Raw genomic sequence first — 13,850 nt, 5'->3', positions numbered from 1 at the left:
ATTTAAAAAAAAATGCCCCGTTCTAGTAAAAAATATTTTTATATTAATTGCAATTTAACCATTTCCACTTTAATTTAAAGCATAAATTCTACGGGACCTAACAGAAAATTAGAGAGATACATATTACATTATGACTGAAGGCCTTTATAATATTATGAATGAAATCAAAATGTGAAGCTTTTAAAAATATTTTGATGAAGAAACTATTAAAATAGGAGTATAATATATTTAATTATTAAAATTTTAACTGGCATAAAGATTGGCGGATCGGCTGGTCGTCAAAGGCGGCTAGTATTTAATACAATGAATAACTTATGAATCTTTAAACAAAAAAATATCAAAAGTTTTAATATTTCTTTGAAATATTGTAATAACTTTCTTTGAAAATAACCATAAAATTTGGGATATGAAATTCAAACGAAGCATTCAATTTGTTCTGCTTTGCAAGTTTCTTTAAACGAAATTTATTACAAGAATTTAAAAAAGTTACTATTTTAATTGTATGAAGCGGATGAAGATATATATATTATTGTCAGAAAGTTATTACAGTAGTAGACATTCGAAGATATTTCATATACTTAGCAAAATATCGGAAAATAGTAAACATGGTGTATCAAAATATGCTCAGAAATTTATTTTGCATCTTTAGATTCCCTTTTTCATCATCACAAGAAGTGGTTTATTTTTTGAAGATGTTGCATGGAATAGTTAGGGTATAAGAAGGTATGTTATTTAAACCTTATTAATATAACATATCTTTAAATTACAGTGGAACCACGCCTTATGAGTATAATTCGTTTCCGGATCTTATTCGTTATGCGAAACATTTGTTAAACAAAACAATTTTTTCCGTAGGGATACATTTAAAGTAAGACAATGCATTCCGTTCCGAAAAATACTCAAACTCATTTATAATTGTGTAATTTATTATTTATAAAGCGTGCTTTTTAACAAGAAAGTTACTTTTAGACTTTGGTTATGCTTCAAAATTTGGATAAAATGAGGCACAGCTTTATCGTCAAATGAATTTGTATTATGCATGGCTACTGTCTTATAGGGGCGATACTTTTCAACATTGGATGCGACTGTTCCTATGCTTTCAGCATCTCTCTTATTTCATGGAATGTTGACGCTATATTCATGCAGTTGTATCCCTCTCTGCTGATGAAATCTCCCCCACAACTTCTTCAGTTCCTAGCTTTGTGTCCATATGTTATTGAAATACTTTTCTTTCATATCGTGAACTATGATGCTTACCAAAATGCCTCTTTAATTATTATTTTTTTCTTTTTGTTTTGATAATTCAATTATTTGTAAAATTTACAGTTCCGTTTTTAATTGTTGAAAAAAATCAACAAACAAGCGAAAAATTCTGAATATGGCGTCACGGTCACGATGGTGCTTCATCACTCACTTTGCAAAACATTGCTTGTTAAAAGTGTCACTTTTTTTTTTTTGCATTTTTCTTTGTTAGTTATACGAATTGTTTGTTATGAGAGATGCTCGTCGAGTGAGGTTTGACTCTTTTTTTTTTTTTTTTTTTTTTGATACTGCATTTAATTCCTGAAAGATTGCGCAGTTATAAACTTCGAGCAATTAAGGTTCCAAATTTGTGAATGTTTTGTAAAACGGAACTTATTCGCTTTTTTATTATTTGTTTTTGTACGCTATCTGTTACATATTGTTCTCTTTTACTTTGGTATCTTTTTGTACTACAGATTTTGTTTTTAAATTCATTATTTCTATTCGTGTATTTTTTTATAACTGTTCAAAATTCTTATCATTTTTAAAAACAAATATTCGCTCAGTTCCGAAGAAGAAATTCAGGTTTCTTGTTCTAGAGACTGACAGCTGTTTTCCTAAAATTAAAATCTTCAACTACCGAAATGCTTGATAGTAAAAATTTCGTCTATTTCAAAACTGTCGTATAAAATTCTCTACTTAAAAAAAAATTAATATCTCACAGATTAGCGATGTAAGAGGACAGAGAACATTGCTAATCATTCAGATTTTATTATGTATTTATTTCTCAAGTGACAAAGGACAATTATACTCAATATATATTTTTTTAAAAAAAGAGAAGATGACAGAAATGACAGTAATAGTAACAATAGAACGATAATTTTTCAAATGATAGAGCAATTTTAATATTCTAAAAACTTTTTTTATTACCTGGAGAAATAAAGTTGTAGTGAACTTTTTATAAAAATCTATTCTTTTAACATTCATTATAAAAAAATATATTATTTTAGCGAGATCATTATGTATTTTAGTTTTCTGTTTATATTCTTAATTTGTTCTTTGTTCTCACTCTCTTTGCCCAGACAGAAAAAAAAAAGAAAGAAAGAAAGAAAACTTTTCTGACAGGTAATTTCTTTACTTGCTTAGTTTCAAGCTTGCTCCACAAAGATGTGGAATCAGACTTAGCTTCTAGTTATGCAATCGAGTGAAATTGGTATTTTCTCCGTTGAGGTCAATGATCCAGATGACCCATTTAATAATTGCACTCTTGAAAACATCCAGGTGTTCCTGGATGATGGAACGTTAAACTCATATCTAATAACTAACTAAGCTTTTTTAATATATATTTTATGGAACGGAAGATGGAGACTAACTGATTGAACTTAATTTAGTTTAAATCAACAATCGTTGTAGATATTTTATAAAACTAAAAATAACATGAAATTGTAATTTACAAATAGTAAGTTTTTTGACCGATACTTATAGTTTATTCAGTACCTCCCCTTCGCAAAGATAAAAATAATTCTTGTTGAGAGATATCAAATAAAAGGATTCAGAGGTAGTATTTCAAAATTTTAAAGGAAAGCAAGCGTTACAGGAGAAAAAAAAAACATTATTTTTACGCCTAGTTACATCGAGACCGCCTTTTTTAAAGCCATGTTTTAAAGGGTGTCCCATTTTTGCTCTGTGCATCACTATTTTATGTTTCATTTTATATTATTACATATAATTTCCAAATCACAACAATAAAATGATTGAAAAGAATCAAGGACGCTAGGGTCATGTTAAATATACTGGGCTATAAAAGCCTTCATTATAAAATATGAATTTGTTTTAAATCTCGTTCAATACGTTTCAAATTAAAATTTAATAAGTTGACGATAGAAATAACGAAATTCCTTCTAGAAGATCATGCACATATTTAAAAAGTTATTTATAGCTAATTTAATTTAAATCTCAGTTACGATTTGTGGAATTTGTTTCTGTCTGAATTCTGTCTCTAAAGGCAAAATATAAAACGATTTTTTTTAAAAATTCAAATACAATGCGAATAAAAAATAATTTTTTTACAAGTAGACCCAAAATTTTTTTCAAACATTAAAAATTTTTTTTTTCGGAATATAATAGCGATAGAATATTCTGAATTTAAAATCTGCATTCTTACGCTTCTTTCAATACAATTTCTATTTAAAAACTATTTTGATTACGTTCCAATTTTCTTCTTTTCAATTTGTTGCCAAAAAAAAGGAAATTTCTTCGGAATAAATAAAAAATAAAAGTTGCATTTTTTAATAGTAAGAAATCAAAACTTTCTGAATTAGTAATAAAAAATTATGAAGAATCATTCGGCATAAATATTTATAAATTTGCTTCTATCATGAACAAGCGAAAATGCCGTATTATTATTTAAAAATATACTGTTTGTGAGTAAGAATTTTCTAACAGGGCTAATTTAAATAACTAAAATTCCTAATAAATTTAAATAAATATTCAAACTCATTTGTGAAAAATTTAATCAAATGCATGTAAATTATTTTCATTTATCTATATTTGCTTTCAATATAAAAATATCGTTTGCGTTAAAATAACATATTTCTGTTATATTTAGATGAGTAAGAATGAATTGTTTGACGTAACTACGATATAACCAATTTGATAAACGTTTTGCGGATTTGTTCTTTTATGCGAACTTTTTATAATCCTAATAAGAAAGCATAAAATCTGAAGGAGGGCATTGTGTCAAGAGGCATCGGAGATATCAATTTTGTATTAATCAGGCTAGAACCGAAAAGCAAGAGATGTTTCTTAGCGCTTGAATGAGCCGCCGGGAATCAATCCTTTGAAATGTTTCAACTGATTTTTCTCAAGGAAAGTAGTGATATAACAAGTTGCACTAGGGATTTTCATTTCTCGCTTTCGCTTTGCTCCGGTTTATTTCAGCTACGGATGTGCCAACTGGACTGACGAATTAGGGTAAGTTCTGACACACTAGATGAAGAATGCATCGCACTTTCGAAACATTTGTTTTTCTAATTTTGTATTATAGATCAATAATATTTATCATTATTTTATTATATAATTCTTTTATTGTTAAAAAAGTATGCGTTTCGACAGTACAAATTTATTAGTAAAAATAGATTAAACATCGAAAATATAAATTTTAATATGCTCCGTGCGTATTTAAATAACTTTGTATTTATGCTTTTATGTTTCTTTTTAAAAATGAATTTTACTTTTATTTGCCCTATTTAACAAATTTGACAACTAAGACCTTAAAACATAATGCAATTATTTTTTCTAAACGTTTATAAATCAACGAGTATAAGAACGAATTACGAATATGAGAATCTGAAAAAAAAGTCTGGAAATATAAGAATCTGAAAAAATTGTGCATAATTTACAACCTTTAATATATGTGTGTATTGCATATCAAAAAATTTAACACAAAATATGCATGAAGCATATCAAAACATGGTCAATTTGTAAATATGTCTCCATCTTCAAATCATGCAAAAAAAAGTAAAAAATTAATTTGAACAAAAAAAAATTTAATTAAATTTTAAAATATAGAAACATAATTAAAAATATCCAAGGAATTATTTTCTTAGCTATTATTGATATTTTATTAGTTATATTAAAATTTAAAAAATTGAATTCAGCTCATTTTTCAAATTGCCAATTGTTTATTTCTTTCTTTATGCGAAACATTTTCTCTTTTTTATATTATTACCATTAAAGAGGAATTTTAATATCTTATAAATTTCATTTTGCTATTTACATTATTTTAAAAGGTTTCGTTGTAAAAAAAGAATAAGTATGTTACGAAAAGATTTTCTAAAGAAATACTAAGCATAAAGATTTGTTCGTAAATTTATTTCTTGTAGTTGAATTCTTTCAAAATAAGAATGAAAGATCCATATTAGATTTATCATATCAAAAAATCCTTCAATCATATATAATAGAATCTTACAGATATTTTATTTTAGCTTTTTATAACAAAATAAAAAAAGTGATGAAAGTGTGTAATGGAACTAATGTTAAAGGATATAAAAAGAATATGAAAATATAATAATACAAAAATAAGAATAAGAATACCAAAAATAAATTATATAGTTTATTCTGATTCTATTGTTATGAAAGTAGTATAATAATAAATATATTTTATATAATTAATACTTTTAAAAATAAGTTACTTTGAGAAAAATTTTATGTAAAAAGCGGGCGTATTTAAAAGTTATCATTTTTAAAGCTCCTAGAACAAGCATTTCGGCATTTTTAATCCAAACTATTTTTTTGCAAATTTGTGTCACCATTAGATGGAATATTAACTATAGCATATTTCCTGTTTCTGAAAATTTCTCTTCTTGGCAAATACATATACATAATTTGCAAAAGTATTTCGACATTTATAAGGAAACAAAAAAAATGTTAGGAATTTTTTTTCTTTAATAAAAATATTTTTAATTAAACATTTTCAATAATTTTTGAAAGATATATATGAACTAAGATAATGAAATATATTCAAGCATTTTTTGATAAAAAGACAAAAAAAAAAAATGTGAAATCTTTTGCTCAAAATTATATATTTTTAAATTACAAAAGCGAATTTTCTTTATGTAAGCTTTATTTTATTCCAATATTCTTTTAAGAACTGCATTTAATAGAAAAGTATAATGTAAGAGGATTTGCTTTTTTAATTCTCTTAAATTTTGCCCTCTTTTGAGTGTATTATTCCGTGACAGTGTAACGATTATACGGATTTACTGTATTCAAGGTTCTTTTAAATTAAATTTGAAAGAATAAATAAACAATGATTGGTATTAGTTTTTATTTTTTAATCTTTTTTCCATTATCGCCTTTAAAAATTTCTCACCTTGGTATTTTTCCTATAATCCTTGTTAATTTTCTACGTTAGTTTTAGATTTGCGTAATTCACACGACATTTTGTAACAAGGTTTATGATATAATACATCAAAAAATTTCGAATGCTGCTCGTTACTTACGAATTAATTATTGAATATTGAAACATAAATTGTTTTCTTCTTAGAAAAATGGTATTTTTTGTTTATGCAAGTATTCAAAAATTCGCCCTGTAACTGACTTAATTTTTAGGCTGTTATTTATAAAAATAGTATTTTTCCTGTTTTCCTATCACGATTTTGAGAAAGTTTCAGTATTCTTTCCTCTACCATGATTCCTGGAATTGAAAACCAACTTCCATTCAAAAATTTATATATATTACAAATATGTTTGTAAATAACAAATATTGCTCCTGTGGCTTAAAGCCAAATAAGTTGTTAGACAGTAAATTAAAATTTAATTGATAACAGTAATCTTAACGATTCATGAAAGTGTTGTAAACTTGATGACAGTAGAGTACCTTGCTCTAAAATTTATTGCATTTACTAGCGAAGTAATTGCCGAGAATATTTAATTTTTTTGAAATAAGAAATTTGCAACCCTTAACAATTAAATTAACAATCATTTATTTCTTGACATCACATTCGCAATGGAAATTGATTTTCTTGGCGAACCGAAGCTATAGATTTAAATTAAAACATTTTGTAATCTATGCTCAAACGTTTCTTTCATTTTTTTTATTAATAATCTGATTCATAAGAATTTTTCATCGCTATTCGAACATCACGTGTTCTTTTCTTATTATAGTTGAACGATTTTTTTGTTATATTTATTAAAAAAAATAATATCAATTAAATTAAAGTACACGCATGTGTAAACATTGTTTCCTTTTTTTCATAAGAAAACAGAATTGAGCTGTTTCATAGAAACTTGTTCAAGAAAATAGTCCATTGAATAATATTTATGCAAAGAGCTGAACAGTTTTAAAATTTTAAGGAAAAATCATAATAGCCTTTATTGTACACCTAATATAACTTAGATTACATAGAGTGTAATATTTCTTAGAATTTTTATATAGTTTTAGAAACAAACTATTTTGTTAAAATATCCAGTATTTTTTTTACTTATAAGTAAAGTAATATACTCTTTAAATGTAATATACTTTTCAAGATGCTCATTCTATTTGTAAAAAAATTGAATTTCATAATAAATATTTTTTTCATATTAAATAACTCATAAAAATATTTTTAATAATGTATATTAAGTTCAGTTATTCTGAATAGGGGGAAAGGCAGGCAGTAATATAATGAGTTGCCGTAAGCCAGGGAAGTATTGCATATTTAGTGAGGGTAAAGTTAAGAGAATTTTTTTTACAGCTTCTGTAGTCATCTTGTTCAATTTTAGTGAATTTCATATAATTTTTATTTTTGCTGAAAAATTGAAATTTTGACTGAGATTACAAAAGCTAAACCAGGTGCATGAGCAAGAAAGAATACTGGTATAAGGCTCCAAAAAAGTTGTTCCAATTAATATTAATTAATTAATAGACTTATGTCTTAATAATTTTTTAACAGAAATATATAAAAATTTTAAGGTTAATTGAAAAAAGCAATAGATGTAGTATTGTTTTGCCGTTCGGTCATTTTCATTCAGTAATTTAGAAGGTATACAGCAAAATTTTTCAGAGATTAGAAAACCGCCATTTTTTATCTTTTTTGAGGGGGTGTTAATCGGGAGGCATCTGAACGTAACATTGAATAGCTGATAGATAAATATTTCTAAATAAAATAAACAAATAGAAAAGGTGTATCAGATAAGTAAGGACAAACTTTTTCTTTGTTTTCTATCAAAATATTATTTTATTAACTTAAAAAGTTATCTTTTTATCAAATAGTTATCACATCTTTTCTTTCTCTAGCCAGTTCAGTAAATACTTTTGATGTAACCAGCAATCGAACGAAGTTATTTTTATGTAAACATACGCGATAAGATAGAAATTGATTATAAATATAAAAAAGTTTAAGAAAATCCTTGATTTATAAAGCAAAATAATAAAGGAAATTTGATGTCCTTGAAAAATTGATGCAGCCAAGTATGAATGCTTGTAATTACAAACGATTGATTAAATAAAATTATGAATGAATACATTAAAATAATAAAAGTGCCAAGGGATTAAAACAGGTTTAATTTTTTATAGTGTAATCTTTAAAAATAAAATATATATTTGAAAATATATAATCAAATTTAATGATTACTTCCATTAAACAGCAAGTGAAAGTAAATACTGTATTAAAAATCTTCGCAAAAACTTTGATTTCTTTTTATTGAAAATTTTATCATGAAAATTATAATTTAATATTAAAGAAGTTTTTTTTAAAAAAAAAAACTACCTAATTATCATTTTTTATCTAATCTAAAAAATAATTCTGATTAAATGTTTTTATTTAATTTTAATTTTTAAAATAATTTAAGCCAATCTGTCATATTTTTCCATCAGTTACTTCCATATAACATGCATCTATCATCTAGAAGGATTAACTGCTATGTTAAAACATTTGTACGCCCTTATAAACAGGGTGAAATAGGAATGAAAAGATTTAGCGTCTTTGCCCAGAAATACCAGAATATATCATTGCACAAAAAAAGAATTTTACATCATTTTAAAATTTAAAAGAAGTAGCATTTCAGTGGCATTAGTAACATTGTCCATACAATTTTACTTTGATCGTTAAGCAATTTTTCCCAAAATTAATTTAAGCATCATTTCTATCAATTTCATTTTTTTTAGTCGAACGTATTCAGTCTGATTCATCATTTAATCATATCGTTTATTCATTTGCTAGTATTTAAATTACTTTCTTAAGACATTTATTATGTAGAATAAAAGTAAAAATTTTAATAACGGGCTCAATTATTTACCATTAAACAATGTCTATTAAAATTATAGCAATTTCTTTAACTGTTCGATCTAATTTTGTCTTATATTTTGGCAACATTTTAAAACTTTAATGCATTCATTTGGGGTATCATATGATTTTTTTTACTACGTTTTAGCTTCAGTTCATAGAATAAGATTTTATTTTATTGATAAGTTGGTGGTTTATTGCATCGTTATAAGTTTTATCGCAAAATCTTCAAAATTATATTTTTAAAATCGTATCTACATACTTTTGACTTTAATTTTGCATTTTCTAACTGTAAATTTTTGACATTTAATTTCGTAATTTCTAGAATTTGGTCATTTTTTTTCTTGCCAGCCATTGTTTTTATACAACCAGAATTCAAAATTTAAATATTGATTCTGAGTACTTTATTGAATATTAAAGAAAATTTGAGTATAGATTCAATCAAGGCTCGTAAAATAGTATGAAATATGAATGCTGATCACAGATCTGAAAAGCAAAAATATTTACATAATAAATATAAACACAACTAACTTTTTTTAAAAATATACTTTTATATGTCTAAACTGGCATTCCAATGAGTGCGAGATACATTTTACTTCTTAAATATATACCTGAGAATTATTTGATTTTGCTTAACATATTCAGTCTTACAATTACTTCTGATTTTAGCTAAAGCTGAATTCTGTATATAATAGAAGTAAACGTTTGATAAAGCAATTACCATACAAACTTGAAAAACTTAGCGTTTGCGACGAATTTATGATTCCAAATAAAAAGGTTTTTCAAACTCTTTATACTATTATCTATGATTTCTGAAGCGGCGACAGAGATATGAGAAAAATTGTCCTTTTATCAGGTGAATTACATTATGTTTTAGAAGTCATTTCAAAGAAAATATCGGCAGATGAATTTAAATGCAGGAAAGTTTCAGAACTTTGGCAATACTCCGAACATACGATACAGCGCACTTGGTGATATTCCTTCAGAAAACTTAGTATCATATATAAAAAAAAAAGCGTATCAAATTTAGTTTTTGTTTCACTTTATTTCAGTTTGTCAGTAAGAATTAAGGCGAAACTTCTCCGAAACAATTAATGGGAAATGTCATTAGATTCATTTCAAAAAATTATTCATTCAAAAGCTTATGTCCTATATCATTCATAACTACTATTGTAGATATTTCCGCATTGAAAAGAGGCAGTCGACTCTCCATGCCCGAATGGTTATGGTACTGATCTTATGGTCAAGATATTGTGGGTTCGAATCTCGCTGGAGACAATCCGTCTCACAGTTTGTGTAAATGTTTAATTCCTTGATTTTATATTTCTCTTTATTTTATGTTCCAGAAGATTCTGGATATTTCTTTAGTTTACCAGACAAGTGCTCTGGACCTTACTTACTGTCTCCAGAAAAGTATTCTGGAACTTTCCCTGCTAGTATAAAAGCAGAAGATTTATCAGTCACTGTGTTCTCAGTTCAGAGTTGCGTTAATAAATTGGTTTAGCTCTACTTCTTGTGTGTGTCATTGCGTTCCACACTAAAGTATCTACGTGACAATATTTGTAAGGATAGTATAATAATTTAGGAGGGCATTAACATTCAACACAATTCTCTTATCTCAAGTAACTGCCATTCCACTGTCAGCATCTTCAATTTCCAATTCCTTTTGTTGTTCCTATAACATTTAATAAACATATTGCGATAACATTTAACAATATATCTCTTAAAGTTATTGCTACCACCTTAGAAATTCCACTATTTTTCCAAGATCAATTATATATTGCATATTCTAGAGCGGCAATTCTAATTAATCTTTACATATATGTGCCAAATGACAAGATTAAAAATGTTGTTTATCCGCAAGGTTTAATATAATATTTAATTAAGTATTAATTAGAGTTGAGGATAAAAAAACATCTCTCTTAAGGATCTGAAAATAGGAATAGAAATCTGTGCAACGTAGAAATGAATGTATTTTTCTTTCATGTATATAGAAATGAGAAACCAGGGATGAATCGCGAGTACAATAGCTGGTGAGGGATACAATGAAATATGGAATCTTGTTTCACATATCGATTTAGTAGAAAATTTCAGTTTAATATATTCAATGTTTAGTTATTGATAAGAAAATGAGAAAACAACTTTTGTTATTATTAAATTTTTTATTGGATTCTTATTAATTTTCTTTTTTTTATAAATGAACATGAAATAAAAATAATTAATTTTCATTTGATAGTTTGTTGAACGAGTATAAACAAGAGGATTTATGTTTTGGCTTGCATTTTTTAACGTACATCTTTTAAAGATTAGCTAGAAATCCCATCTTAAAACTAATGAATCAATTAATTGCAAATCTAAAAAATGAAGAAATTCTTTATAAACAAGATCCCTTCCAATGTTTGTATAAATTAAGATAATTCCCAGATCGTTTCTTTTTGTATATCACCAGTTGTTTTGAATTGAATAACCAAAATTTCATATTCGGAAGGGTCTGAATATGCAAAACCTCTTTCTAAATCAATTTCCTTACAGAATACAGAGAAAATATTTCTAAATCAAATAAAATACTTTTGATTCTAATATTTATTAATTGCTATTAGTAATTGCAATTTTAATGCATAAAAATACTTTTATTGTTTAAGCTATTGAATTGGCTATCCAAAATAGGCCTTTCCGCAAAATAAAATTTGTCAAAAAGGGAGTAAATATCAATCTGAAATTTTTATCAATTACTTTATTCTACGAAACATGCACTTAAATGGAATTCCAAAATTTTCTATAAAATTTTTTTAAATAGTAATAATTTTCAAAATTTGCACTTTTTTAAAAATTTATTCTTGATATAGTTAAATTATCATAAGGCTCAACGTGTCATCATTTTATAGAACTTCTAATCATCTCATTTACACTGAGGTGACAAAAGTTGTGGAATAGCAGTATGCAAAAATAAAGATAGAAGTAGTATCGCATATAAAATGTATAAATGAGCATTTCATTGTGTTCGAGTAATTCACTTGAAAAGGTTTATGACGTGATTACGGCCTTACGATGGAAATTAACAGATCTTGTATGCGGAATGGTAGTTGGAGGTAATTGCATGGGGCATTCAATATCGGAAATCGTTAAGGAATTCAACATTCTGCGATATACAGTGTCAAGAGTGTGCCTAGAATATCTAATTTCAGGCATAACCTCCTACCATGGACAAGCAGTGGCCGACCGGCTGCACTTAATACCAGCGATATGAAGTAGAAATGTCAGTGTTAACAAACTAGCAACACTGCGTGAAATAACCACAGGAATCAATAGGAGACGTACGACGAACATGTCCGTTAGGGCATTGCTACGAAATTTGATTCTAATGGGCTATGACAGCAGAAGACCGACTCTAATGATTTATTAACATCGTCTATAGTGTCTCTCTTGAGATCGTGATCGTATCGGTTGTATCCTAGGCGATTGGAAAACCGTGGCTTGATCAGGTGAATCACGATATCAGTTGGTAAGCGCTGATAGTAAAATTCGAGTGTGGTTCACATTCCACGAAGCCATGGATCCTGATTGTCAATAAGGCACTATGCAGGCTGGAGTGGATCCATAATGCTGTTTTATGTTTTTTTCGTGGAATGGACTAGCTCTCCAGGTCCAATTGAATCTATGATTGACTGGAAATAGTTATGTTCAGCTACTTGAAACCATTCATGAATTTCATATATCCAAACAACGACAGAATTTTTATGGATGGTAGTGCACTATGTCACCGGGCTACAATTGTTCGCGATGGTATGAAGAACATCCTGGACAATTCCAACTAATGATTTAGCCGCCTAGATAGTCGGACATGAATCCCATCGAACATATACGGGACATTATCGAGAGGTCAATTCGCGTACAAAATCCTGCACCGGTAACGCTTTCACAGTTATGGACGTTTATAGAAGCAGCATTACTCAGTATTTGTACAGGAGACTTCCAATGACTTATTGGGTCCATGCCACATCAAATTACTGCACTTCACTAAGCAAAAGCAGATCCAACAGAAGATATTTCATGACTTTTTTCACCTCTGGGTAAGCTTTTCTTTTCAAGTTAATAGTTTTTATTATTATTTTTAAAACGAGAAAAACAGTGTTCCAGTTTACACTTCACTTCTATAGTTTATCTATATTTATAATAAAGCTCAATGTTTGTGTGTGTGTGTGTGTGTGTGTGTGTGTGTGTGTGTGTGTGTGTGTGTGTGTGTGTGTGTGTGTGTGTGTGTGTGTGTGTGTGTGTGTGTGTGTGTGTGTCTTGGTGCTCTACAGGCCAGACAATTCAACCTACAGCTACCAAATTTGGCACGTGTATACCATGGAGGCTGGGAATGTGCACCTCGGGGTTATTGTTTCAAAATTTTAATTAGAATTTTATTTATTTAAAAATTTAGCGAAATTTTGGCGTGTTTCTGCTATGACTTCCGAAAATATTACCGCACAAAAAAGATTTTTACATCAAGTTAAAGATTAAAAAATTATCTTTTAAATGATACCAATATTTTAACCTTAAAATTAAGTTTCTATTTTTAATTAATTTTTAAATAAGTATTTTAACTATATTTTTAAACAATTTTTTTCGTACAAAATAAAAATAAAATTTAAGCTGCAAGAGCACGTTTCGCATTCATGGGGGAAAATTAACTTTTTTCAAAGTGTTGCCATCAAATTGATTAAAACTCCAATTAAAAATAAATTAAATCTTTTTGGAAATGAAATCTGCAAAAATATAATTTTCAGCACGTGTCTGTAGGAAATGAAACAAATATGAAATATTATTTTTTCTAAAAAATAAATTTAAGAAAAATTA

General features: G+C 27.2%; 1 protein-coding gene across 2 annotated transcripts in view; it reads left to right on the top strand.

Annotated features, from left to right (window-relative positions):
- LOC129958301 (aldehyde dehydrogenase, dimeric NADP-preferring-like) overlaps positions 1 to 13,850 on the top strand; it is a 59,100-nt gene that overhangs the window by 6,998 nt on the left and 38,252 nt on the right. The window contains exon 1 of one of the 2 annotated variants that reach the window (XM_056070702.1): positions 4,183 to 4,215. The exons of the other annotated variant lie outside the window; for it this stretch is intronic. The gene's annotated coding sequence lies outside the window, so the exon portion shown is untranslated. Of the gene's footprint in view, positions 1 to 4,182; positions 4,216 to 13,850 lie in introns of those variants that run through there. 2 annotated transcript variants of the gene reach the window in all.

Source organism: Argiope bruennichi, chromosome 2, assembly GCF_947563725.1.
Source record: "Argiope bruennichi chromosome 2, qqArgBrue1.1, whole genome shotgun sequence".
Lineage (NCBI taxonomy): Eukaryota > Metazoa > Arthropoda > Arachnida > Araneae > Araneidae > Argiope > Argiope bruennichi.
This window is presented reverse-complemented; position numbering and strand designations above follow the sequence as displayed.